The sequence below is a fragment of the Canis aureus genome, chromosome 12, assembly GCF_053574225.1.
Source record: "Canis aureus isolate CA01 chromosome 12, VMU_Caureus_v.1.0, whole genome shotgun sequence".
In the NCBI taxonomy this organism is placed as follows: Eukaryota; Metazoa; Chordata; class Mammalia; order Carnivora; family Canidae; genus Canis; species Canis aureus.
The window spans coordinates 46,989,473-47,016,404 of NC_135622.1; the positions used below are offsets into that span (position 1 = coordinate 46,989,473).

At 47.0% G+C, this 26,932-nt stretch overlaps 1 protein-coding gene across 1 annotated transcript in view; it reads right to left on the reverse strand.

The window, feature by feature from the left end:
- The window catches only part of KLHL29 (kelch like family member 29), a 305,917-nt gene that overhangs the window by 218,366 nt on the left and 60,619 nt on the right, over nucleotides 1-26,932 (reverse strand). The window contains exon 2 of the mRNA XM_077843976.1: nucleotides 3,730-3,837. The gene's annotated coding sequence lies outside the window, so the exon portion shown is untranslated. The remainder of the gene's footprint in view (nucleotides 1-3,729; nucleotides 3,838-26,932) is intronic.

Consider the following 26,932-nt stretch of genomic DNA (forward strand, 5'->3'; position numbering starts at 1 on the left):
ATGGTCTGATCTCACAATGTGGAGACAAGAGGACAGTGCCTATCTTTAAGGAGGTTGTGGTCCAGGAAGGAAGATGAGAAATGCAGCGCAGGGAGGAGTGAGTACCAAGGTCCCCAAAGGCTGCCTAGCGGTGAGGCGGCTTTGTGTTAGCCAGGCTGAGTCTGGGATGCAAATCAGACAGGTTGTGACCGACTCTCAGGACTCTGGAGGTGGTCGGGACCTTAGGAGAGAGGTGCCACCTGAGAATGAAGCCCCAGAGACAGCTGGAGCAGAGGGAGTAGAGGGACCGCTGAGAGGAAGGAAAGCTGAGGAAAACCTTACAGCTCCAATGCCCTTACTCACAGCAGGAGGAGGAAGAGGGGCTAGAGTGGCCACAAAGATGGACATGGCCCACCAAGCCAAGGGGGAGAGAGGCCCATGGTCTCCTTGAAGCTAGCAGGGAGGTCACTTGCTGATCCTTACTTAGGTGGAGAGGTCAGGCCAGAGGTCTTGGGTATGATGGCAAAGGTGGGGCTCTGCGGAAGGATCTGTGCTGGGGTGGCTGGTGTGGTTCCACGGACTCCTCGGCGGGCTGAGTGCCCAGAAGTTTCCCAGAAGGTTCCTGGGGTGGTGCTGGGAGAGGAAGCGAGGACAAGGACAAGTGGGGGAGAGAGTGGATGTGTTGGTGAAGGCAGCACTGAAACATCTGCCCATAGGTCTGTCTTTGGGTGGGAGCCATGGAAGCCAAAGGCAGAGGGATGAGAAAGAGAAGAAGGGGGAGGGAATGAAGCAAGCAATGAATGTTGAGAGTGAGGGAGTGAGAAGGGTGTGGTCAGCAAGGGCACCTTCAGATTGGCTTTGCCAGCTGAAGCTGTGGTGAGCGCGCAAGTCCAGGGCAGGGCAGGGCACACGGTGTTCTCTAATGGAGGAGTTCCAAGTCCCATCAGCTTGGGGAGACATCTGCAATGTCCTCTCAGGATGCAGGGCATGCAGGGGGGACGAGGGGCCTGGTTGAGGAGTGCTGAGGCAGGGATCGAGACAGGGGAGGCCGCAGAGGGGCGCTCCTCAGCACTGATGGGGATCCAAGTCTGCCCTTCACCACCTCCAAAGTCTAGGCATCTGTCAATGTCATTCTTGGCTCAGCATTAGGTCCTGCACAAACCAGGTCTTGAGCTTTACCTCCCCTGAGCTCCACCCCTGCCCAAGTCCCTCACTGCAGGACAGGGATCAGGTTTCCCTCCTGCCCGCTGGGTGCGCACCACACTCTTGGTCACTGACCAGCACAGCGCAGCCTTCCCTGCTTTGCACGGGAGCAGGCTCCGTTTTGCAGCAGGATCCACACAGCCCAGCGATCTGGCCCAGTTTCCAGAGGAAGGTGATAGCTTCTTCCACTGGTCACCAGGGGACAGACTGGGCTGTGCAGACTTCCTATCTTCTTGGGAATCAATGGAGCTCTGCACGTGAGGGAAAAGCGAAAAGCACACCCGGGCAGCGGGCCACGTGCTACGGTGTTCCCAGGAGCAGTTGTGGCTGTGCAAGCAGTGATGTATTCACTGAGAGCCCCAGCAGGTGCTGCGTGGGGGTGGTGGAAGGGGATATGGAGATGAATCAGATGTGATTCCCATCCTCCAGGAGCTGGCCAGGTGGTAGGGAAGACTAATGTGAGTTCACAGTGGGGACACCAGTCTACCGGTGGATCGACCAGGTATCCTATGAAGGTCCCTCCCACCCTAAAATATATGCTTCTTGAAGATCAGGATAAAGAGCCATGTGCCACTCTGTGTCAATGGGAAGGAACAGAAGATCCTAAAATAAAGGCCGTTGAACCCATTCCCTTGGGTCTCTAGATCCCTTTCACTCCCGCCACACTCGCATCACCTAAAACTTGGAGGCTTACCCTTGGAAAGCTGACTTCTGTGAAGAGCATTCCTTATTCTCGTCTCAGACAGTCACCTCCACTTCTAGGAGCTAGAAATGCCACCATCACCAGATCCAAGATGCCACTGTCACCAGATCTGTCTAGTTTTCCAACTCCCCTCCTTTCACCTGATAGTCACAGAAGCAAAACGCTACCTAGGGCCTGGGACAACTAACCAGGATGGCTGTCCAGCTGCTCAGTGGCTCAGGGGTGCCATGAAATGCACGCCAACAGCCTACCAGCTCCCAAGGCCAGAAACCCATCTGCCCCCACTGGCTGTCCCTCTTGGGCTGCTAGGTGGGAACAGTGGCAGCAGGCTGGATGCCCAGTGAATGTTTCTTCCATTGTGGCAGCTGATCCAGGCCCAGCCTGGAGCTTCCTCCTGCTTCTTGCTGACAACCATGGCTACCTACAATTCAGAATCCTAGAGCTGCAGTGTTTTTTCTGTAAGCCAAGGCTCTGGGAGTGGAGGACCATCCCCAACCTGGCTGTTTCCGAGTCCATAGGGAACCTGGACATGGCAGGAAATTTGCTAGTCTGCTGCCCTGGCCCCTGATGCGGAAGAAAGCTGGAGTTCAGACCACACAAGGGGGTCCGGGTAGAGGCCATGAAGTTCCTGGCCAGAGGGCACCAGGGTGTGGTGTCTAAGGACACCTGGGGCTGCTATGGCTTGTGCTCACCCAGCACCAGGCACAATGTGCTACACAGAGATGACTCTGGCCCATGGACTTCTAAAGCATCAAGTGCCATCAAGACATGCTAGGCTGGGCCAGCTGAGCCTTGTGTCCTGAACCCCAGCACCCATGCTTCCCTCCTCCAGCCTTCATCCCAGGTCTATCCTCCTGTCCCTTGAGCAATAGCAAACAGGTGCTGGCAACTCCATTTCCAGGCTCTCCTACTTCTGCACATGCAGTTCTGGCCTGCTGGGTGGATGCTCAAACAATCTTATCGATCTTTTCATCAGATTTTGTGCCCTTTAAGCCACGTTCCTCCCAACTCTCCTGGCTACCTGGTTTTTACAATCTAGGTTTGAAAATCCTGAATCAAAAGTTTAGGCCAGACCTCTATAAATCTAATCCATGAAAATTACCAAATCACTATGCAAAGATAAATGTTTGTTGTGTTTTTATTTGTAGGAGTGAAATTTAAAAATATACTAAATGCCCACCATTAGGGCACTGGTTAAGTAAATTGTGTAGATTATTATATCCAGATGATATGAAGAGTCTAAAAATGCTACAGATCTGTATTTACTGAGGTAAAAAATGTACATGTGACTATTGTAAAGTCAAAAGAATGCATCACTAAGCAGTACATACAGTGTGATCCCATGTACGTGTGCATGTGTATATACATATGTGCATACACTTTATGTACATGTATAGAAAGAAAGTCTGGAAAGGGACACTAAAATGGTTATTTCTTGGGATTATGACTATAAGTAATTTATATAATTTTAGGTGCTACCTTTTAAAATATTTTTACAATAAACAAATAGTCTTTTACTGATATTGAATACTACTACTTTAATAACAAGAAAAGTTAAATAACCAAAGAAGTAATTCAGGTCTTGAGGAGATTAATGGTCACCCAGCTGCTGGCTGCCCCCAGATCTCTGCACCCCCCCAGTCCCTTGCGGAGCCAGAAGAGCTGCCATCCTGCTCGTAGATTGATTCCTGAAGGATTGGGGCTCGGTGGCTTTGCTAGGTGCTAATCCCACATCGTGTAAAAATCCCCCTGACCAAAGGGCTGAGAGGACCAGCTATACTCCCTCTGGCAGTGCCCGGGTTTGTTGCCTTTCTTATTTGCAAGCGAGCTGAGCAGAGTCTTACCTTTCGATGTCCGTCTCTGGCCAGCTCAGGATTCGTCCCCAGGATGCAAAAACCTCGATGGCCACCAACACTTAGCACAGCGTGAGCATCACCAGGAGGCCAGGCGGTCTAGAAAGAGAAGGAGAAAGGTGGGGGTGATGTGGGAAAAGCTATCATCTTCTGCAGAAGTCTTTTTAGAGTTCCAGTATCTTAGTCCCCACCCTAAGTGGAAGCCTGTCCCTGTGCTGAGTTTCTGAGTGTGGACCATCTCCCACGGGGCGTGCCCAAATGCTGCCACGGGCACTCCCAGACAAGGGGGCCAAGCGGGCAGCAGAGAACCCCGTGGCGCAGACCCTCGATGTCTCTCCCTTGTCTCCCAAACACACAAAGCCCTAATCCCCACATCACAGCCATTAACCGTGGATAAGGGAGAATAATGGCATTGCCTTCCATTTGATTCAAACCCAGGAACTCCAGAGACGGGAAAAATGAGAAATTTAAGTCTTTAATCTAATGCTGAAAAGAGAACAGGACACAAATTCTAGATTTACAAAAACAAATCATTACTTCTTTTAGATAATGGGCAAGGAGACCTTGAGGAGGCAAAGGATGGGTTCCCTGGAAACAATTTTTTTTTTAATATAGATTTAAAACCTAGTAGAAAGAGCCTATCTATTATGGTGAGGCAGGGCTATTCCCAGTTCCCTCTTTCAAATGTAATATATGTGAAAGCCATCTTCACGACAAGAAATGGCATCCTCCACTGCAAAAATGCACGGCTGTCATTACCTGGGAATCGATATATTTTTCTAAACTGAATATATCATTATCAATTGATTTTTCTGTTTCCTCTTAGCACTCCAGAGTCCGGGATAGTAGGGGAAAGCTTTAATGTGATATGAGGGATTTGGACAGGTAAATAAGTTATTGTAAACTAATTCCACCTTGCAACGAGCTTCTCTCCCAACAACGCAACGGGTCTTTCTCCGAGCCTCTTTCAACCCAAGCTTTTCCAGCTGCCACTGACAGAAACACACGTGAGCCATATCAAATAGCCATTTTCAAGCTGAAGGTGGCAAAAATATTATTTTTCCCAAGGAGAGAGTGTTCCCTTTACGATTAAGAAATAACCTCTGTGGGGAAGCAAAGTAAGCCAAGGTCACCATTTAATTTTGACACAGAGCCAAAGTCGTGAGTACATTTCCTCTACCAAGCCTATGTGAAGCACACGGATAAATCAATTGCTTTGGCCACGAAGTATTGACAGTACTGGTGATAATAAACGATCGATGTATTTCTGGGAAAGATCCTTGGCAGATATGTGTTGGTGAAGAGAAAAGCCTGGGAGACAGCAGTCAGATTGTTTTTAGATCCTTGAGAATTTTATTCATTCATTCATTCCCTAAATATTTATTGAGCGCCTCCTGTGTGTCAGGCAATGTTCTAGGCACTGAGGATACATAAGTGAACAAAGGAGAAGGAAAAAAAAAAATTCCTGACCTAATGGAGCTCATCTTCTACTGGGGGAAAACACAGAATCAACAATAAGCTTAAGAAGGAAGTACAAATTGTACGGTATATTAAAAGGTAGGCAGTGCTATGCATCAAAGAAGACAGAACAGAAGTATCAGTTTAAAGAAGGTGGTCTGGGTAAGAGATATGACATTTGAGCTCATGGGAAGTCGATGAGGGAGTGGGCCATGTGGGCATCAGGGGTTGAGCGTTCAGCAAAGAGAAGAGCCAGTGCAAGTGTCCTGGGGTGTGTGAAGGAGGGGGGTGCATACCTCTCGTGCTCCTAGCCCAGCAAGAAGCCCACTGTGGCTGGATGGGGAGAGTCTAGTAGGCCATTCAGCTGGAGCGGTGAGCATCTAGATCGTGTTAAGGCCTTGTAGGCCACTGGAAAGGCTACTAACTGAGAGTCCAAGATTCTGGCCACCCAGCTTTATTTTTTTTTTATTTTTTATTTTTTTTAAATAATTTATTTCTTCATGGGAGACACATAGAGAGGTAGAGACACAGGCAGAGGGAGAAGCAGGCTCCACGCAGGAAGCCTGATGTGGGACTCGATCCCTGGACTCCTGGATCACGACCTGAGCTGAAGGCAGATGCTCAACCACTGAGCCACTTAGGCTTCCCATGGCCACCCAACTTTAGAAGGCGCTCTCATTCTCTTGAGACAGACTCCCAGCTCTGTCAACTTCATCTGCTCACCATCCCTTAAACCAGGTGGCTCCGTTCTCCAGGCTGTGCTAGATGAACAGGGCATAGGTCAGACCGGGGCCCAGAGGGGCAGTGGAGGGGGGATGAGCCACCAGGGATGCCTAGCATCTTCTGATAACCACAGCCTTGTCTTCCCTCCTTTGTGTCCCCAGAGGCCACTTTTAGAAGAGGTAACTGAAACAAAGTCTTGAACAAGAATACACTGCACTGCACGCAAGGCCGAGTTCTCTGCGACTTTTCCCTAACATGCTTATGAAGGTGATGGGAGCTGATGCATTACAGGTTGTGCTGGGTGTACTCCCCATGTCTGCTTTCCACGCTGTCTGTCCCCAGGGGGGCTCACTTGATCTGCATGGAAGGCATCATCGGAGCTTGGAGACCCTGTGATTCCTAGTTAGGTGCAGGCAGTGTGGACCCCAGCGGGACTGGAGACTGGCGTGGGGTTGGGTGTTTATTCCCCTACTTGTCTGCCTCTTTGCAGTCACTTCACGGGCTGGCTGTAACCCTCCACTGCGGGCTTCATAGAACATCCTCTCTGCGCCCCGGCTTTCAGCTGGAAACTGCCCTACCCCATTGAGGGCTGGGGTCGGCCCTGGCGGGGTCTCTGCACCCGCATCTCATTATTATGAACAGCCCTGTCCACCAGCTCTCTTCCCAACACACATTTCAGTGTGCCAGTTTCCCGTTAAGACCCTAGAGGGTAAAAAAAAAAAAAAAAAAAAAAAAAAGACCCTAGAGGGTATGTTCTCAGAGGCAGTCGAGAGCAGGGCTTTGGAATCAGGGATCAGATGGAAGCCTAACACTGCCCCTTAGTTTTGTGACACAGGCCAAGGCATTCAATGCCTTCCTTTCTCACTCTTGGAAGTAGAGAAACTGATGCATAATTAGCAGCAGCAGCAGCAGCAAGATCACTGCCTCCGCACTTCCACCACCTACTCCACCGCCCAGGGCAAGGAGCACCTCCTGGCTGACATCTGGGCGCACCCCAACCAGAAACTCCTCCCTCCAGGGGTTTCTAGCTCTTCTCAGCTCCTATTTGGCAGTAGTTCATGTCTCAGTGATTTCACTTATTTCCTCTTGCTCTTCTATACACCCCACCTCTATTCCTTGCAGTCAAATCCTGGGCATCCGGAGAACAGACATTATCTTAATATTTGAATTTCTGGCCCACAGCACCCATCACATGGTGCCAAAGACCAGACCCTCTAATTTGTTAGCTTGTCTTTTTAGGAGGCCTACAAGCTACATCCATGCACCTAAGCACATTCTACTCTAACGAGATGTATGGCGGTCGAAGTGCTTTTAAAATAAATTACTAGAAACTGATTCCTAGTAATAATTTTGTTCCCATGTAAACATAGGAAAACTTTAATTTTCCAAAGACTGTGGCCTGGGGGAAAGGGGTTCAAGAATGAACCCTCCTGGGAGGGAGACAGGGAGACAGGTATGGTTTTCCATCTCCAGGTTGAGGTGAAGGCACTATCTGTGGGTTTGACTTTGACATCTATGATCAAACTGACCCCTTTCTCTTCCACTAATTTCATCATTAAAGGCCAGCTTCCAGGGTTAAGGAAAATAAAATTAAAAAGCCAAGGGATGAGGGACTTTTACCTTTCGTTTAAAAAATACAGTGGGTAGTAAGTCAATGCCTGTGAAAAGGGTCTTACATGTCCCCACTTTGTCCAGGCACTTAAGAGATGCTAATTGAGTTTGGCAGGGCATAAAGGCCAATATGAGAGACCCTCCAATGGGGTCTTTGGGTCAAATAACTGCAGAATGATGCGAGATCTTTAAAATCAACCCCCCAAAAATGTTTGAGACCCTTCTCACTCTAAGCCTATAAATAAAGATGGCTCCTGACATGAACCAAATTGATAGCCAAGAGAATTACAAATAAAGGCCCCAGGATTTTTTTCCTTCCCTATAAAAGATACCAATTTTTGGAGAGAAACTGCCCTTAAGAGAGGATAAGCCAATTAGGGAGTCTCCCATTTGATGCAGGATCAGAGACTGGCCCTGCTTGGGTCTTGACCAGGCTACCCAATTATTGCTCCAGCGCCTGGGCAGCTACCAGCCCTCAGCCAACTGGGAAGCCAGGATTCTTTCTTCTTTGGAAGGAAAAAGCAAAACAACTAGAGGCTGCAAACTATGGAAAAAAAAAAAAAACCCAGCTCCCACACCCACCTTCCTGTCAGTCCAGGCTCAGGACCCTGGAGCACCCCTGGCACGGGGGTTACAGGCCTGCTCTGAATGTATCCTGTAAGGGGAACTCTCATTCACATTCTCTTAAGAAGAGGGAAAAAACAACCCATCCATTAATAACATCAACCATGGGTTCACCAAAGCCTGCAGGCATCTTGCCAACCCCGAAATAAACACTCTCAAAAGGTTTATCCATCAGGTTGGCGACAGTTCATGGGCTGAGGGATCCGGAAGGCTCTGCTTTTACAGAAGAGAATGGACACGCAGAGATGGAGTGTCTTGCAAGAACCCACCCAACACAATGCAGAGGTTTCCTCTTTCCATTAAGGAGCCAGAACCGGCCACTGATGAGACCCATTACTTATTCTCAATGCCGGAATGCACCGCCTGGCCAGCCTTTGTGTGGGCATGTGCTCTTCAAAGAAAGACAGGATCTTCAGAGACTGAGATGGAATCATGAAATTTTCAAAATGCCTCAAGTTTACAAAACCTCACTCATTCACATTTTCTGATTTACTTTTGCTCAGAAAAGTAAATGAGCTGATTACTATTAGGATTCCCATTTTATAGACAGAAAATAAGAACTGCCTCAAGTTACATGGCAAGTATGTAAGGGAGATTCCAAGCCAGAATTGGAACTCTTGATGTGTGCCTTCCATCCCATGCTTTGTTCCAAATTCTTCAACTGCCTCATCCCAGGGGCCCCAATCAGTGGTAAGATTAGAGCTGTCCTGAGTTCACTCTGCAGTCACCACCCCTGGGCTGGATAAAAGGACAGGCAGTAGGGGCTATCCTCACTCCAGTCTGGTCCTGGTGAGCCCAAACCAACCCTATGACCCAATTCGGCTGCTGCCCCTCACCCCCTCACCCACTTCTCCGCAGCCCCTCATGCCCTGGTGATGCTCAGGTTCCCAGGTGACCCCCTCTCACAACACAGAAGCCACAGACTGGCTCCCACACGCCTACCACAAAACCAGTCAGCACTAAGGTAGCTTACCGGATTCTCCATTTACTCTGAACTCAGTGTTTCTCAACCTTTTCTCTTTAATTATTATTATCACTCCCCCCACCAAGAAAAAAATTCAATTCAATTCTATTTAAGTTCTTTCTAATGTCTTTCTTAGACATTCAACTCTAAGGAGTATGATTTTGTCTGGGAGGGTGGAGCTGCAGGGGGGGATGAGCCATTATAGTATCCGCGAGTGTTTATGCCTTCCTTCACTCCTGGAATCGATTTACAACCTCCTCCCTCCTCCTCCCTAGCCCTTGCATTAACTGACTTTCTCCAGACCTGCCACTTCTAGACTTATATGTCAGGACCCAGCACTGCCACCTCCTCTGCCTTAAAAATCCCAGTTGTTCCTCCTCTCTCTTGCTCCCCGCCTGTTCCCCTTCCCCACAGCATTGTCCTTAACGATGTGTCTTCAGGTCACCTGATCTCTCTGATCTCCACTACTGCTGAGCTGCCAGGCCTCCCCGCCTCTCACCAGGATCACAGCAACAGCCCCCAAGTGGCTGGGCTGCCGCCACAGGGATTGTGCTCAACCCCAGAATAGTCATAGCATTCCTGCCCCAAATCCCTCCATGGCAGGGGCCCCGGGATACCCAGGCAAATTCTGATTCTTTCCATGTTCCACACTGTCCAGCCTCCACTGCCTGGGCCACCGGCCCCCAGCACCGCCCCCGCCCCCCTCCTTCCCTGGCCACACACCTGCTCTCCTCCCTGAATCTCCTCCCACCTGCCTTCACCCCTTCTCCTACTGAAGACTTCTCTTTACAGTACAGATACTCTTAAGGAAACTGCTGGCAAATATCAAGCATGTGCATCACCCAATGAAATTTCTTGACAGCCCGTCTCCAGGTCCCCCTTGACTGGTCTGGGCAAGGAGAATGGGCAGAGAAGGAAGAGGGGGTGCCCATAGACTGATCGGATCCTAAATTATGTCACATCAGTGCTCTGCCAGACATGTGACTGGAACAGTTCAGAAAATAAAATTGAAATCAACCCCCTCCCCTACACCCGACCCTGTCGTCTTGTCACCCAGCAGGCCCTTCAGCACTTGCATTAACTAGGAATCCCCTAACTCGGCCCCACCACTCGGTGCCGGCACGCAGACCCTCCTCCAGTTAATACAGATTTCCTGATCAATGGAACTGGAACTGGCATGACCTTTGCATTTTCTGAAGACCACTAAGTGAGGACCGGGGTGGAGGTACCAGGGGACCCAACAGCCTGACTTGCCCATGGTGGCGTGTATAGCACCTGGCACGTAGTAGATGCTCAGTAAGGCTCTGTTGAAGGAAGGAAAGTGCCTACCAGACTCAACTCATTTTCTACAATTTTGCTTCACACATCTGGAGGTTCACACCATGGTTTCATGACTAGAATACAAACCAGCTAAAAATAAAAAAAAAATCAGACATTGCTTCCAGATTTCGTTCTTATAAACAGGCCTGCATCCTCCCTTTAAATTGCAATAATTCCTTCCCAGATGTTGCTTCTCCTTCAGACCCATAAATTTAAGCTTTTCATGATGACGCTTCACATTCGCCTGGTGCTGTGGGCTCTTTGGAGTGCTTGTGCATCTTCTCTCCTTCATTAGACCGCCACACGGACCCTGGGAGAGGCAGGACAGGCATCCGCATCTCTAATTCACTGACAGGGAGGCCAGCTGCCGATACTGCCAAGCTGGACCGCAGTGTGAATGGGTTCCCCTCTCCTTCCTGCTGTTGAGAGACATGCAGTACCCTCCTTTCCAGCACCTGCCAGGTCTCCATGTGCAGTGGAGCATGTAGAGAGGCTCACCTCCACCATGTTGGCCTCAGTGGAGCTGTGCCACTTAAAACTCTGACTCCATGTGAGCAAGTCTCTCCTCTGGGTTCTCCCTAACACTCCTGTGAGGCTGTAACATTTCAATAAGAATTGTCTAGAATCTTGGAGTAACACAGAACAGTAGGCCAACTGGTGGGTGGTAGCAGTGCACAGAGGAAGTAGTGCGTGGCCAGATGAGTTGGCTCCCCAGCTATCTCCAGTAGGCTCTACGGTCCCAGTCATGTTCATCCCAGCTCCACGGGGTGGACCCCATCTTAGCATCAACCATGGAGGAACTCACACTCAGGGAAGAGACCACTTCAAGTCTGGACCACATAGCAGAGCCCGAGAGAGTAGAGATTCCCTCTTTCTTTTCTTTTTTAAAAGATTTTATTCATTTGTTCATGAGAGACACACAGAGAGAGAGAGGCAGAGACACAGGCGGAGGGAGAAGCAGGCTCCATGCAGGGAGCCTGATGTGGGACTCGATCCCGTGTCTCCAGGATCACGGCCTGGACCAAAGGCAGGTGCTAAACTGCTGAGCCACCTGGGCTGCCCAAGGGAGTCCCTCTTTCTTTCCAACTTTCCTGTTCTAGCTTCTTGTCTGAGGCCTGCCGCCTTCCTTGTCATTGGCCCTGGAGTTGTTTGTTTTAGTTCTTTGGGAGCCGTTGACTGTACCTTAAGCCCTCAAGTAGTCAACCACAGCAGAAAACACCCAAGTCCTCTATCTGGGCCACAGCCATCCATGCCAGGGGGCAGGAGAGAGTTGTGGTGACCGGGGAAGTAATCACCAAACCCATTCACTGGATGTGGCATCTGCTCACTGCCAGGGTCTGGAAGGAGCCAGTCTGGTGGACACTTGCTAGCGAGCACACAGTGGTCCCACAGCATCCCCTGCCCCCTTGACACTCCCTGCCCACAGCTTTAGAAAGAAGCAATAGGCAAAAGTGACTTCACAGAGTAAAACATGTTGGGCTTTTAGACTCAGTGTGTTTCTGGTCAGTTCTGGGAGATGCAGAGAGATGAGACAACCCCTTCTCCCAAGTCTGAATCCCCATGGCCTGAATGGCATGGTTGGAGCTTCCTTCTGGATTTACATCCTATTCCCTGTTGCATGGGTTCTGGGGCTGGCTAGGCCTGTGTGTGGTCAGGAGCATGTAGGAAAGGCACTCAGCATAGCCCATAGCACACATAACGGGTGGCTCTAACCATTATTTAGCCATACCTGCTAACTGAAGCACACAGGAGGTGCGCCTAAAATACCTACAGTGCCATGGGGAGGGCTGGGAATCACCCGAGGTGATGCTTTCTCTCAGGAACTCTCCACAGAAGTGAGCATGCAGGGACAAATGCACAGGCAGGGATCTTCCTTGGGAGGTAGTCAAAGCAGTGGGCTGACCACGGGTACAGGAGCCCTGGCCATCTGACACTGGTCAGCTGCCATTCCTTGTCTCCTCCAGCTATGACCCTGAATGTCCTCTGAGGGGGCAGCTTCAGCCTCTCCCCTGCTTCCCTGCCCAGCGATTGGTAAACTAGACTCCAGGCCTGAGGGAAGATGCCGCTAAGGCTCCTATTCCCTCTTTCCACCTCTGTTCTGAACCCAAGCCTACAGGGCCAACATCTGAAAACCACTGCTTCCTTGCCCAGTAAAAAGCTGTTTTATTTGAGTAGATCTGAGGCTGTTTCTATACTCTCAGAGAAAAAAAATTGTGAAAGAAAAGCCTTTGGAGATTACAGTACTTTTTACCCAGATATGATGAGTTATCCATTTAAAAATAAACCATAGACAGGCATGTTTCTCCGTACCCAGGCAGAAAGCAGTCATTACCAGGAATTTCTCTAAGTTCTCTGCTTTTCTTGGCCAATATAGAAACAGCCTAGGAACTGAAAATAGAATTAGGAGCTAATTCTGTTTTCCTGATCTCTACCAACGTGTGCAGGCAAGTGGCTTGATCGCACCATGGCTTCACGTTCCATCTGAAAAAAAAAAAACAAAAACCAAAAAAAAACCATGGAGCCATTGCTCACCAACCTCACGGCACATCTGCGATCTCAACCAGCAACCGAGGAGCCAGGCCAGAGCCCAGAACAGTCGATACAAATGCATGGAATCGCTGAGCTGCGGCCTGGTACGGCTTGATATCCAGATAGAGGTAAGAAACCAAAGGCAAGAGTGGGTGAGTGACAAGCTCAAGGTCACACAGCTGATCAGCAGGAGGGGCAGGATGATGGCAGTGCTGGCTTCCTAATTCCCCCGCTGGTCTCTTTCTCCCCCCCTCATCTCTCTGCGGTTTAACTGGACGTGAAGATTCCAGGAAAGTCCCCTAAAAAGGTTAAACAACTTATCAAACCCAGTCTTCCTTCCTGCAGAAAGCCCCCGTCTTCCTCTCTCCTCTCCAGCGAGCAGTAAATCAAATATTCCTTGCTGCATTACTTTTCAAGCTCGATGTTTCTAAATCCAAAGACATCTATAAATAATACATACTCATTTATATGTACATTTAAAAGATTAAAAAAAAGCCATAACAAAGATACCTGTAGATTCTTCTGAATACTAATGGCCTATTTAAAACACAGTGGGAGCAAATGGCTAACGAGCACAGGTAACCACATACACGAATCTCCCTCCACTTCATCTCGGGCTGCACCCAGGAGTGGGGAGCCTCCATTCTGAGCACTCCATTCACTGCTTCTCTCCCACGGTCACATTTAGCCATCTGCTTCTTCTTTTATATGTGGGACTGTGTATTTTTTTTTCCCTCTTCAGTTTTATATGAAACATTTAGCAATGAAGTAGCAAATAAAAATACTACATATCATCTAGAATTCATATAAAATTGTAGTTGGCTTGAACGCATCTAAAGGTTGATAAAAAGAAACACATAGATGCTTCTTAAAGGCTTATTTATATTTTATTACACATTACACACATCACACTCCATTGAGAAAATTTAGAAGTTGATGTGGTTCACTCTGTCACAAGCTGGCATGGTGAAGACTACCGCGTCTAGAGAACATTCTTCCGTTGGAACACAATGCACTTGCTTGCTGTTACCCCAGCAGACGAAAGTGACACAAATAATCCATCAGCACTCACTTAGTCTTTGAAGGGAAGGGTTTCTGTACTCCTGCCCACTCACCCCAGAGTGTGCACTCTTGGCCTCGTCTAGGTACCCCATCCTCCAAAGTGAGGATGTGGCTGCAGCACCATCGCCTCCCAGACAGATGCTCAGGTCAGCTAGAAGCTGGCAGAGTTGGCATCTACCCGGTCACGCAGCCATATGCAGAATTACAGGATGTCACAAGGCTGCGGATGCTAAGGGCCAAGTTAATAACACTCCTGGGACTGAAGGTGATCAGCGGAGGGAGGCCCCAGGCTGCAGGAAGGCTCTATGTCAGGGTGTACTCTAGGTTCTAAAGGGTGAGAGAACCTGCAGAGTCAGCATGGAGACCAGCAGGGTGATTCAGCCACCCCCACACCTGCAGCCTGCCCTCACGGACCACGAGAGAGAGGCAGGAGCCAGAAAGTGTCAGCAGGTGACCCCCACCCAGGCTGGGGAAGGGCCGGGGCAGCCTCTGTTACCGCAGGTAAGGGGAGGCTCTCTTCTAAACCTCAGTCCTGCCAGGGACTGCAGCCTCAGCATCTGCTCTGTTGCATGCTCTCCGGGACCCCTCCCCCGCTTCTGGCATTACAGGGAGACACACACTGCTTGCCACAGTAGGAGACCTTGAGTTTGCTCATGCTCACAGCACATGCCATGTCAAACGTGTCTGTAGCAGGATCATCTGCTATCTGTCGGCCGTGCAGCAACCATGTATGAAAAATAACACTGAGGAGTAAATTAAGTGATCTGTCCACAAGCAGCCTGTTTAGATGAGGAAGGGCTGCTGTTGACAAATCTATGAAAATTATACATAAATTATCTAAAAGCACACAGAGAACATGTTCAGAATGAGGACTTTGATTATGGGCATTTTAAATACAACCCGGATTAAGTCATCTTGTCTTCCTTGAATGGGGTAATAATAATTAAGAGAAGAGGTAGGAGAAATCAATTATACTCATCACCTTCACAACCAAAAAAAAAAAAGTTAAGATTTTTTTGTTTTTCAGGATAAGGATGCCTTCACACAGCAAGACTTCTGGGTGCTGCCAAGAATCCTCTGTGAAATGGATTATAGGACAGTGGGATCCAGAGCAGCCCCTGGGTGCCCTTAAAATGGGAAGAAAATGCATGGAGTCCAGGTATGCCTCTCCCTGTGGAGCAGGGCCCAGATAAGGATTTGAGGCAACTGATTTCTTTGGGTAGTGATTTCAGAGAGCTTGGCAAGTGGGAAATGACACAGGTAAGTGAAGAAAGCCAACACAGATGGTCCTAAATGAGCAGACCACTACTGTGGGTACCCAGGCCAATCTCACTGCGAACCTCTGGGGGACAGAGAGGGGCAGGTCTCAGAGGCATCCCTCACACTCCATGGTGTGTGCAAATGCAGCTGGAGCATTTTTCACTGACTCCCCCTTTGTCCTAGGCCGAGAGAGGCTGCCAGAGAATTAACCCCCTGGCATTTCAGGTCTGCCCTAAGTGGTCAGCAAAAGCAGTGGGGGCGCATAGTTGGGGAGGACCCTGGGAAAATGAACTTCCAACGTGTGCAAACACACTATGTTGGAACCTTATAAGCTCTGATTACTTGGATGGAATTCAATTTGCCACTTTCAAAAGTCTAACAAAAACAGACTACCCCCCCTCCCGTGTAATCACTGAATAATATTATAATCATTTTGGGTGGAAATTGCATTATTTCCCTGATGGAGGCACAGGCTCTGCAACTCTCAGGGCTTTGCCTGCTACATTACTTTTCAAAGTATGAAGTAGCAGGTTCCAATTATCTGAAAAAAAAATTTAAAACAGTAACAGCACAATACATAGTGTGATCCAGGCGGAAAGAATACACATTTTCCAGGACAGGCACCTTGATTGGTAGCTGTAACTGTTAAACACATTTCAGGTAATATAGTGATAATGGACATTAATAGTAGCAATAGTGCTGAAGTGCTGGAATATAATCATTTCTGATTATATTACTATTTCCTTTTGTGGAGCACAGTGCATATTTCCAAACGACTCTATGCTCATTAAAAGACACAAAAGCCCAGCAGCAGGTTGGCAGAAAGGTGGCCGGAAGGTGCTTGTGGTTCCTGGTGCTTGGAAAGTGAGAAAAGATGGTGGTCAGAGTTCTTAGTGGGCTGAGCAGCCCCAGCACCATCCTCGGCTGGAGCCGAGACCTCTCTGCTGAGCAGCCATGAAGAGTGCCCGTAGGTACGATGTACTAAGCGGATAGGTTTTATTTTTATTTTTATTTTTATTTATTTATTTATTTATTTATTATTTATTTATTTATTTATTTATTTATTTTAGTGGATAAGTTTTAAAGGAGAATTTGGCAAGTTATAAAATGTTTGTTTATGCTCAGATACATGATCATTTTTCCCTTCATCTCTCATTATCTGAAAAAGGAGATTGCCTTCTCTTCAATATACCCAATAGATTGACTGATAAATTCTTTATCCATAAAAAGGTATCTCACAGTGCACTCTCTTGCCTAATTTAGCAAAAACAGATGTGTAGTTGTTCTTGGGATTATGACTTCATATTTTTAGGATTTGGATATTGTTGTAAATAAGACTAAAAGGTCACTTTAAAAAGATGCCTGACAACAGCTAAATGCTGCAAGAAATCATGAACATGCACCTGTGAGGCAAATGGAAACGGCACAACAATGGTTACACCTGATAGGAATTGGGTCTGGTGGCTTGGGACACAATTTTAAAGGAAGGTGCAATTCCCAGATTCAAAAGTGGCTTCTCCTGAAAACTTGGATGGAAGTAAGAATCGCGACCTCTGGAAAACTGTCAGGGGACTCAAAAAAGCTATTCTAGTGGGGTGCCTGGCAGGCTCAGTCCGTAGGGCACGTGACTCTTGATCATCTTTTTTTTTTTTTTTTTTTTTGACTCTTGATCTTAAGGTCATGAGTTCAAGCCCCATGTTGGGCATGGAGCCTACTTAACAAACAAAGCTGCTCTAGTGATAATGAGTACACTGGGAACGAAACACCCACTGGAGTTGAAACTGCACGCGACAGGCCTGAATGATGATTCGTGAAATCTATCAGTGAAAAAAGTCATATTTTAAAGTTAGCATGCTATAGATGTTCTAATTCTAAAGATGTGTAACTGAGGCAATTAATTACATATTTTAAGTAAATGATAAGTTATCTGTACTACAACAATATACTCTATGTCAGTGTGTAATACTATAGATATGTGCATCTATATTCTCCAAAATTCATATATTCAGTGTGGCTGAAAAGGTTTTTTCAGAGACCTTTTCTTTGGGAAAGTGGGGGAATATTTTATATTTGGGTGGGAAGTTAGTTTTCTTGGCGCTGTAGAGAGGTGGTCACCATCCTGGCAAAGGCCCAATTTAATCTACAAATCAAAGCCACACTAGACAATCTTTAATTCAACAATTCCTTCATTGTACAGATGCGAAAACTGAAGCCCAGAGAACTCTCTGTCCTACCAAGGAATCTTTAAATGACAAAGTGAAATGTGTAAGAAAATCTAGACATCTGACCATGGCTTCTCCCATGGATACGCCATGCAGCAGTGGTTCGGCCTAAGGCTCTTCATCTGGCCGGTGGGAGTAATTTGGGGCTAACCTCAAAGAATCTACCTGTAGTGGGTTAATCTAGAGCACTGCAGTGTTTGCCTTCTCTTCAGGAGGCTTTCCTTCTGGATCACAGACCAGTTTGCATTTCCAAAGCTCTCCCAGAACCTACCAACTGCCTTAAAAAGAAAAAAAAAAATGAAGACACATTTATTGAAAAGCCTATCTAAATATGAAAAGGTACGTCTGGTCTTTTCAAACGGGAGGAAACCGTAAGGTGCCAGGCAGGAGCGATCCTCTAGTCCTAACTCTGTCCATCACCCTCGGCCTCCCCCAGCGGCAAAATCTCTTCTCCCCTCTAGCCTGGAGCAGTCCCTTCCACTTCCAATCCCTGGGATCCCGCTCTTCACGCCTGTTGGTGCTGGGCCAAGGCTGCCCACTGGACTACCCATCCTGATAGAAGGAGCGGCTGCTGTTACTAGAAGGTGAGGAAGCCGGATCTACACTGGCTTGTGATGAAGCTTTGGGTGCTGAGACATGCTTTAAATTTTATCACTTATGCAGACCCACTTCTTCCCCCTGCAGCAAAGATAAGAGGAGGAAGGGTGCATCTGACAATGGGTGTGGTGTCCTGCTGAAGCAGTTACAGAGGTTCCTGGGGTCCTCTGAAAATCCCAGGCAGCAGAGAACAATTCTGAGTTCCCAGAAGCACACTTCTCTCTAGTGTTTGTCTTTCGATGGGGCATTTCAGCCACAAAGTGCCTAAAAATTAACAGCGACACGAGAACTCCTAATCAGGAAGGATTAAGCCGGCTAGCCCAAGGCCACACTCCTCAGAGCTGCAGGCGTGGGATTCCTGGAGCAGCTGCAGAAAGCACCGGAACACATGAATTATGAATTGAGACCCTGCGGATGCTCAAGTCTGGTTCCAGATTCCAAGGGGAGACGGGAAGAACCACATCTCATGCTTGCTCGGTCTATCCTGGCTCCTCCACTGACTAGTTCTCTGGTGCTGAGCAAGCTTCATGACTTCTCTGCCTCTGTCTCCTCAGCTGTAAAATGGGATAACAAGAGCACTTCCTCCAGAGAGTTGTTGGAAGATCAAATAAGGTAATTCAATAAAGTATGCAGAAACGTGCCTGACGCACATAGTATATTCTCAATAAAGGTTAGTGATTTTTGGTTGTTCTCATCTGCCACCAGAATGATCTTCCTGAGACACAAATCTGCTTTGCTCTCATTTGGAATCCTCCCATTGAATAGACAAAATCCAAAATGCTTGGCATGGTATCTATGGCCCTGGCCCTACTCTAGAGACTTCTGCCCTTATTGCCTGCGGTGCCTCGGCTCTGAGCTTCTGGAAGCTCCTGAGTATGCACCATGTTCTTCCTGACCTTCGTGCCTTTCCACAGGTGCTGTGTCCACCTGTCCTGTCTGTCCCTCATCTTCTGCTTGGCCAGTTCCACTGCGCGTGCCTAAGTGCCCATCCTCTGAGCTCCTGCAGTTTCCATATGCACACATTTATTTTTTTTAAAGATTTATTTATTCATGAGACACACACACACACACACACACACACACAGAGGCAGAGACAAAGGCAGAGGGAGAAATAGGCTCTTTGCAGGAGCCTGATGCGGGACTCGATCCTGGAACCGTGGATCACACACTGAGCCAAAGGCAGACGCTCAACCACTGAGCCACCCAGGTGTCCCATATGCACACATTTATTGAGGCACCTTGTACTCTATCCAAATTTTGGGCCAGATAATTCTTTGTTGAAAGGGCTGTCTGGTACAATGTTGGCTGATTAGCAGCATTCCTGGCCTCTACCCACTAGATGCCAGTAGCATCTCTTCTCTCCCTTGCCCCCAAGTTGTGACAATCACAAATAACTCCAGACATCACCTACTGTCCCCAAGGTAGAAAAGGGGATAAAATTACCCCTGGCTGATAACCACTGTACTCGACTATAAGCCCCTTGGACACATAGGCTTTTAATGTACTCATTTCTGTATCACGGGGACCTGGTCCAGTAGTTGGCAAATAGTAAGCACTCAATAAATGTCCACTGAAAAGGAAAGAAGGAAATACAATGAATTTATGCTCATAACATAGTAAATACCTGCCCCCCACAACACCCAGGATGAGATAGGCATGTGGGATCAAATAATGAATAAATGAACATGACAGCATTTGATAAGTCACTAAACACACAGTGTGAGTATTTTTTTTTTTTACAGTGTGAGTATTGAACAAACAAGTGCCTCTCATCATTTCAATATCTTAAAGAAAAATGTCAACCCCCCATTGCCTCCAGTTTCCCCACTATCTGTCCTATTTGGCTGCTCTGCATCCCAGCAAAACTTGGGCAGGAGCTGCCTGGACCTTCTGTCTGCTTCCTTACCCACCATTCCCTTTGTAGCCCATCGCTCCGTCTCAAGTTCTCTTGCTAAAGGCACCAACCATTTCCTTGTTGCTAAATCGGGTGGAATGTTTCCACTTTCCCAACTAGTTTGCTCCCTCAGAAGCCTTCTACCCTGATGGCCATTCCTGGGATGCAGGCTTGACAGTCTGATATTTAATAACTGCACGGTGTGGGCACCAACCCATCATAGCGCATGCACTGACCAGTCCGAACGTCCACAGGATATGAGCGGCCAGGTCAACTGTGCCGTGTCTACAGGCTGAACAGAAAAGCCTCGCTTGAGACACCATCTCTCTTAGCTCAGGGCCACAGCAATCTCCCATTTCCTCCCTGTGACACGGTCTGTCTGTGTTGCAGCTCGCCCACCTCCCTCTGGTTATTAAGTGTGGGGGTTCCTGAGGATTTTCCCTAGGCTCCCTTCTTCTGACTTCGTTCTCTTCCCCCAGGTGACCTAAGCCATGCTCAAGGCTTCAGGTACCCCTCCATGCTACAACTCCCCAAAGCACATCTACTTGCAGTCCCCACCTTTCCTCTGGGCTCCATCTCCGATCTGCTTACCTGACACCTCTAATTTGATGTCTCAAAGGCAACTCAACCTATCATGCTCCTTCCTCTGACCAAAACAAACAAAACCAAGCAAAACAAAAAAGCCAGGGGACTTCCCCAGGGCTGCGGATCTTAGTAGACAGCACTTCTATCTCATTGTACAAACTTGACACGCAGCCGTCCTACAGGCTCTCTCCTGCCCTACCCATCCTTCTGAAAGATCTCTTATCTCCATCTGCTTCTCTTTACCTCCATTACCACTTTCCTGTCTTGCAACAGGCTTTTTCTTTGGCCTCCCTGAATCTTCACTTGTTTTGCTCTGATCTCTTCTCACGTGGCAGCCAGATTTTTCTCAAAATGCAAATCTGATTCTTTCTCTCATCTGCTTCAAGCCTTCCTCATTAGTCCCAGATAGACTGGAGCTCCCGCATGGCCCCAAGGCTGTGTGTGGACTGGTTACGGCCTCATTTTACTCCTCCCCGCTGCTCTCCTCTATACTCTACCACACTGGTCTTAAGTTTCTGGAATGTTCCAGGCTCCTGCCATAGGGCCTTTCGATGTGCTGTTTCCTCTCTTCACCTGGTTATGCTTTTTCAAAGCCTAAATCAAGCATCAAGGGTTCATTGATCTGAGACTCTATCACATCCCTGTTTCTGGAGCTTTGAGAATATATCTTTCCTTCGAGCACCAGTGTTCATGTTTGTGATTATATGATTAATTTGTCTTCTTAGCCTAGAGTGTAAGCCCCAGCAGGTAGAGACTATGTCCACTTTTGTTCACCTCTGTGTTTCTAGCCCAGGGGTTGGCAAACAATGGTCTTTGGGCCAAATCCAGCCCCTTACCTGTTTTTGTCAATAAAGTTTTATTGGAACAAAACTACACCCATGCATTTATGTATTGTCTGTGGTCGCTTTCACCCAACAAGAGTTGGGTAGGTTGTGGCAAAGGCAGTATGGCTCTCAAAGCCTAAAATATTTACGGAAAACATCTGCCAGCCCCTGCTCTAGTCAGAACATCAGCTCCTAGCAGAAAGCAGAAATTCAATACAAATTTGTGAAATGAATGAATAAATGGGCAAGCTGTAAAAAATGAGCTTCTGATATATGCTTTGGTGTCTGCTGAGGGAGTGTCTCAAATAAGCCCTCTCTAGGGCAATGCTGGCCACCTGCAGACCTCCACTGGGGCCCATGGGGGCTGGTATTCATGTGCTGACCCTCATTCTCTTTAGGAGCAGGATTCCTTAAATTTTCTTTGGATTCCTTGCCAACAGGCAAGGAGGGGGCCTTTCATCTGACTGCAGGGCCTCTGCTCTTGGTGCTTCAAAGCCTGGGAAACTCTCATTGGCTATCCCACACCAGCCAGACCCTGTCGCAATCCTATGACACCCTGAAGGGAGAAAAGGGAATTCCAGAGCCACTCTCACCTCAGGGACATGGGATGGTGATGGGGGAGGACTGTAGGGGTCCAAGGAAGTCTCAAACACGGTGGGCACCCTGGTGGGGTAAGGAGCCCAGAAGTACATCAAACCCCCTAAGGGAACAGAACCAAAGCAGAGAACCAAAAGAGAGAACTGACACTCTCTCCAACTAGTCCAAACCTCAGGATCCTACAACTCAGTGCTCTCACGACCCATAGGAAAAGACTGCCTTAGTCATTCCGGCCCCCAAAGACCTGGCCATTCCTTGTCCAGAGCCCATTCTGAGTTCAGCCTTTGGTCAAACGTCATCCTATAGCCAACCCTGTGTTTGAACCAGGGTCTCTGCCTCGATACCCTGCATGATCTCAGAGCAGGGCCTGCTCTATGCTTCTCTTGCCTCTGTCATGCCCTTTCCAGCTCCAACACCTGGATCAGGAAGGCACAGAGTAAGGCACACAGGAGGGTCTCGGCAAACACCTAGGAAAGGCAAACTGGCTTCAGAATGCACTGGATCCATACAGCACTGCCTCTGACACCTGAGAGGCTAATCGCCACCACCCAGCTCCCTTCTGCTTCTTCTATGGCAGGCCTGACCTGGAGTGACCCTGCCTCCCTCCTCCTCTGCTCAGCACCATCCCAGCTGGGCCCTGTCAGCACATTTCAAACCAGCCTGGGTGCATCGACTGCCCAGTCCTGTAGGTTTATTGGACTCCAGGCAGGAATCTTCTTGGAGCTGCCATCCTGGTAAAATTTCAAAGTCAAAAAGTAGCTATGTTCTTTTCTTTCTTTCTTTCTTTTTTTGATGGGGAAGATTCCAGAATTTTAATACTCATAAATAAGTTGTAACAAATTCCCAAAGCAGTGATAAAGCTAGATTCAGGCTGAAGCGTTAAATGTGGCAGGAACAAAAAATGCAATGTGAGCATTTACACCAAAGCACAAATAGCCAGAAACCCGCAGAGTTGGTGCGGGAGAATGTTTCCGGCTCTTCACTCATGGGTGCTAGACGCATGCATCACGTGGCTTTACTAGAGAAAGAGTTTCACATTTAGTTCTCAGATGTTTTGTAAAGAGCCACAGAAAAGAGAACGAATACTCCTGAGCAAAGCTCAAAGCACTGCTCCAGATATTCTAGAACATCCTCTTCCAACTGCATCTTTCTGGGTCCCAGGTACGGCTCTAGGAACACTGGGGCACTAAAGGGACCCCCTGGGGGTTCTGTGGAGGCAGCTCCCTCTCAGTCCTGTCTCTGCCACTGCCCCCACTGCATCAAGGGCTCAGGGTTCAAAGTCTTCTCTGCCTTGGTTTCTCCACTTACAAAAACAGAGAGGATGGTGGCTCCTGTCATCCATCATGCAGGAATCTGCTCAGTAAAGGAATCCTTTGAAACAGTCTTGGTGGCTGTATTAGTCGCCTAGGGCTGTCATAACAAAATACCATTGACTAGGTGGTTCAAACAACAGAAATTTATTTTTCACAGTAAATAACTGGAGGCTGGAAGTCCAAATATCAAGGTGTGGGCAGTTCTGGTTTCTCCAGGGGCCTCTCACCTTGGCTTACAGATGGCTGCCTTCTTGCCGTGTCTTCACATAGTCTTCCCTTTATGTGTCCACATCCTTGCTGTGTCTCCGTGAGTCTAAATTTCCTCTTTTTATAAGGACACCAGTCAGATTGGGTGAGGGGCTGCCCACATAACCTCATTTAGCCTCAATTACTTCTTTAAATGTCTGTCTCCAAATACCATCACACTTTGGTGTACTGGGGGTTAGGGCTTCAGTACATCAGTTTTGTGGGGGTGCACAATTCCGTGTATAATAGTGGCTAACAAGTGGATAGAACAGTATGCTTTATCTCATTCTAGGAGAATTAAGAAAAATGGGAGGCTACTCTTTTGTAGACAGGTCACCCAATGGCACACTTGACTGCCCTTGGAGGAAGGTTTTGAGTAGAAAGACAAATAAAATTCTTTTTTTTTTTAACAAATAAAATTCTTAACCAAAATATCCTCCGTTAACTGGATTCCCATTTATTTATTTATTATTTATTTATTTATTTATTTATTTATTTATTTATTTATTTATTTATTTTACAAAGGGCTTCAGTAAAAACAAATTAATAATGATGATAGCAGTAACAATAATAGTAGACCAACCAACAGCCAACCATACCAAGCAAAGCCACAAACACATTTAACCTAAAATAGCTTAAAGTTGACAAGAAGGTAACTCTGAGCTACAATACCTAGCATTTATAAAACAAATTAGTTAACTTTTTTAGAGAGTGTTGTAAGTCCATCACAAGAGACCATGGACTATATATATGTGGTCCAATTTTACAACAAACCAAAACTTTCTCACCGATTATTTAAGAGACTAATAGACAACAATTCTACCAAAAGGAGCCAGACCCGAGGAGAGAGGAGTTTGTTCTGGAAGCACCACTGGGTGGTCTTATTTAATTCACAGTAAATCTGTCTCCAGAGACTATAAGCTGATCGAACACAGGGTGTGGACGTGAGGAAAAAATAAATGTGCCCCTATCTCCTATTTCTACAAGTGGTCAGACTCAGCATAACGTCCTTAGCTCCTGACTTTCAGCAGGAGTGTCCATGGAACATGGTGCCCTAGGCACTGAGGCGAGGGGTGGGGTGGGGGGGTGGCTGGCTGGTCATCCACTTTCTACACTGGGCAGTTAGCTTGGAGTCTGGCAGGCAGGAGGCACCCAGAAATACGTGTATGGAATGAAAAAAACATTACTTGCAGGAGAGACCTGAGCAAGGGGAAGACTGCAGGCAAATGCAGGAATGTAGAGAGGGGAAAACTTGCAGAGAAACTGAGCAGAGCACTGTACCGATCACCAGCAACTGTGTAAACGAAATAGATCATCATTCCATTTTCTGATATGATTATAAAAGGAAGCGGAATAAAGTGGAATAAATAACTGCTTTAAAATGTGTCATCTGCATCTTTTCAAAAATGAACTCCAGATTTCATAAGTAGTGTATATCAAAGTTATAGAAGACATCTTATAGACCAATTTAAAATCTGGGGTGGGGGTTTAAATAAAATCCAGCCTACTAAGCATAAAAACAAAGTTATTTTTAAACCAATTACTTTGTGAAATAAAGAATAACCATACTAGCTTGTTCTTTTACTGGGCTCATCCTACAATTCAGGGAATCTCCATCACCATGTGAGTGGGATGAGAGGAAAGCAGAGGCAGGAAGAGGCTAGCATGTGAGGCTAAGAAGAAATGTTGCAGGAATGCCTGGGTGCTCAGTGGTTGAGCCTTTGGCTCAGGTCGTGATCCCGGGGTCCTGGGATAGAGTCCTGTATCAGGCTCCCTGGAGGGAGTCTGCTTCTCCCTCTGCCTATGTCTCTGCCTCTATCTGTGTGTGCTTCTCATGAATAAATAAATTAAGTCTGAAAGAAAAGAAAAGAAAAGAGAAGAGAAGAGAAGAGAAGAGAAGAGAAGAGAAGAGAAGAGAAGAGAGAAGAGAGAAGAGAAAAGAAGAGAAGAGAAGAGAAGAGAAAAGAAAAGAAAAAAGAAAAAAGAAAAGAAAAGGAATGTTGCAGCCTGAGCCTAAAGGGCTTGGGCATGATATTAAGGATTTTGTATTTTCTCCTCCAGCAAGGGGGAGACAACAGACATTTTAAAGGAGTGACCATCTCAAATTTGTATTTTTCAAAAGATGACTTGCCAGTTAAAAGTCCCTAATGAAAATAGTGGCCATCAGCTGAAACACATATAAAACAATTAGGCATTGGACAGGGTCTTCAAAGCAGGCAAATTCTCCTGATTTGCTATCTTCAATGACCAGCAGACAGTGAGCCATTGGTCTTATGTTTAGGGCTCACTGTCCTGGTTTCAAACACTATAAATTCCCTGCAACATAAATTCCCCTCAAACGCTGTGCTAAAACCTTCCTTTTTAAAGAGTAAATGCAGGACAAGTAAAAAAATGCCACAGTTTGCCAATCCTAAGAGTAAACCTGAATTTTCTTCATCAAAGGGGGGAAAAAAAAACCTAGAATACCAAGTCTTTCTCATTTTATGAGCCTGCTTTTTCTAAATATTCATATAAGCTGACCTTTTCAAGGCATCGCCTGGAACTGAAAACATGCTCGTAATAAATTGTGTTTCTCTGGCTTAATTGAAACAGTGTCTTTGCCACGAGTCAGGGGCGCTCGTTTTCATTTCTCAGGGTGCCCGGAGAAGGAGAGTCAGTGAGGCATCATGGGGCTACTAGGACTTGTGCCCTGAGCCCACCTCACACTCACAATTAGGGTTATGTGTATGTGCAGGACCCTCCTCCTGCATTTCCCATCTCTGAATCCTCCGAAGTGCTTTCCTGGGAACTGTTAATGGATGGTACCTAGGGACCATGGGCATGTTTGGCAGCCTGGTGAAGCCTGTGGACACCTTTCCAGAATAATGCTTTTAAATGTATAAAGTAAAGGACATAGGATGATGAAAGACACCAACTATGTTTAAGTATAGTTTTCAAATTGCTAAAAAGCAAAATGTTAACGTAGCAGTAAATGTCTTTCTTTATTAGTGCATTAAATAATGAAATCTAGTGTCACGTTTAAAACTACCATAATTTCAGAGCAGTGATGAGTGCAAATGATATTTTGAAACATGTGCAACAAGGATGAAAATGTCTGTGATCCCACTTGTGACAAAGTCACGGGTCCTGCTCATACTACCATGGTTCACTGCCTACATTCATAAATCGAAGAAGATGCTAACTTTCATTTGGAAAGAAAAGACACATTCCCCCCCTCCCATTCATATTCACAGACTTCCTGTGCTAGACCAAGTAGAGAAAACAATTAACCCAATAAATGTGCCATGTAATGCTCTAAGGTGGGGATGCTATTGCTCAAACCTATTTAATCACAGAGCACTGCTCTTAAACTTTCTGGGAACACT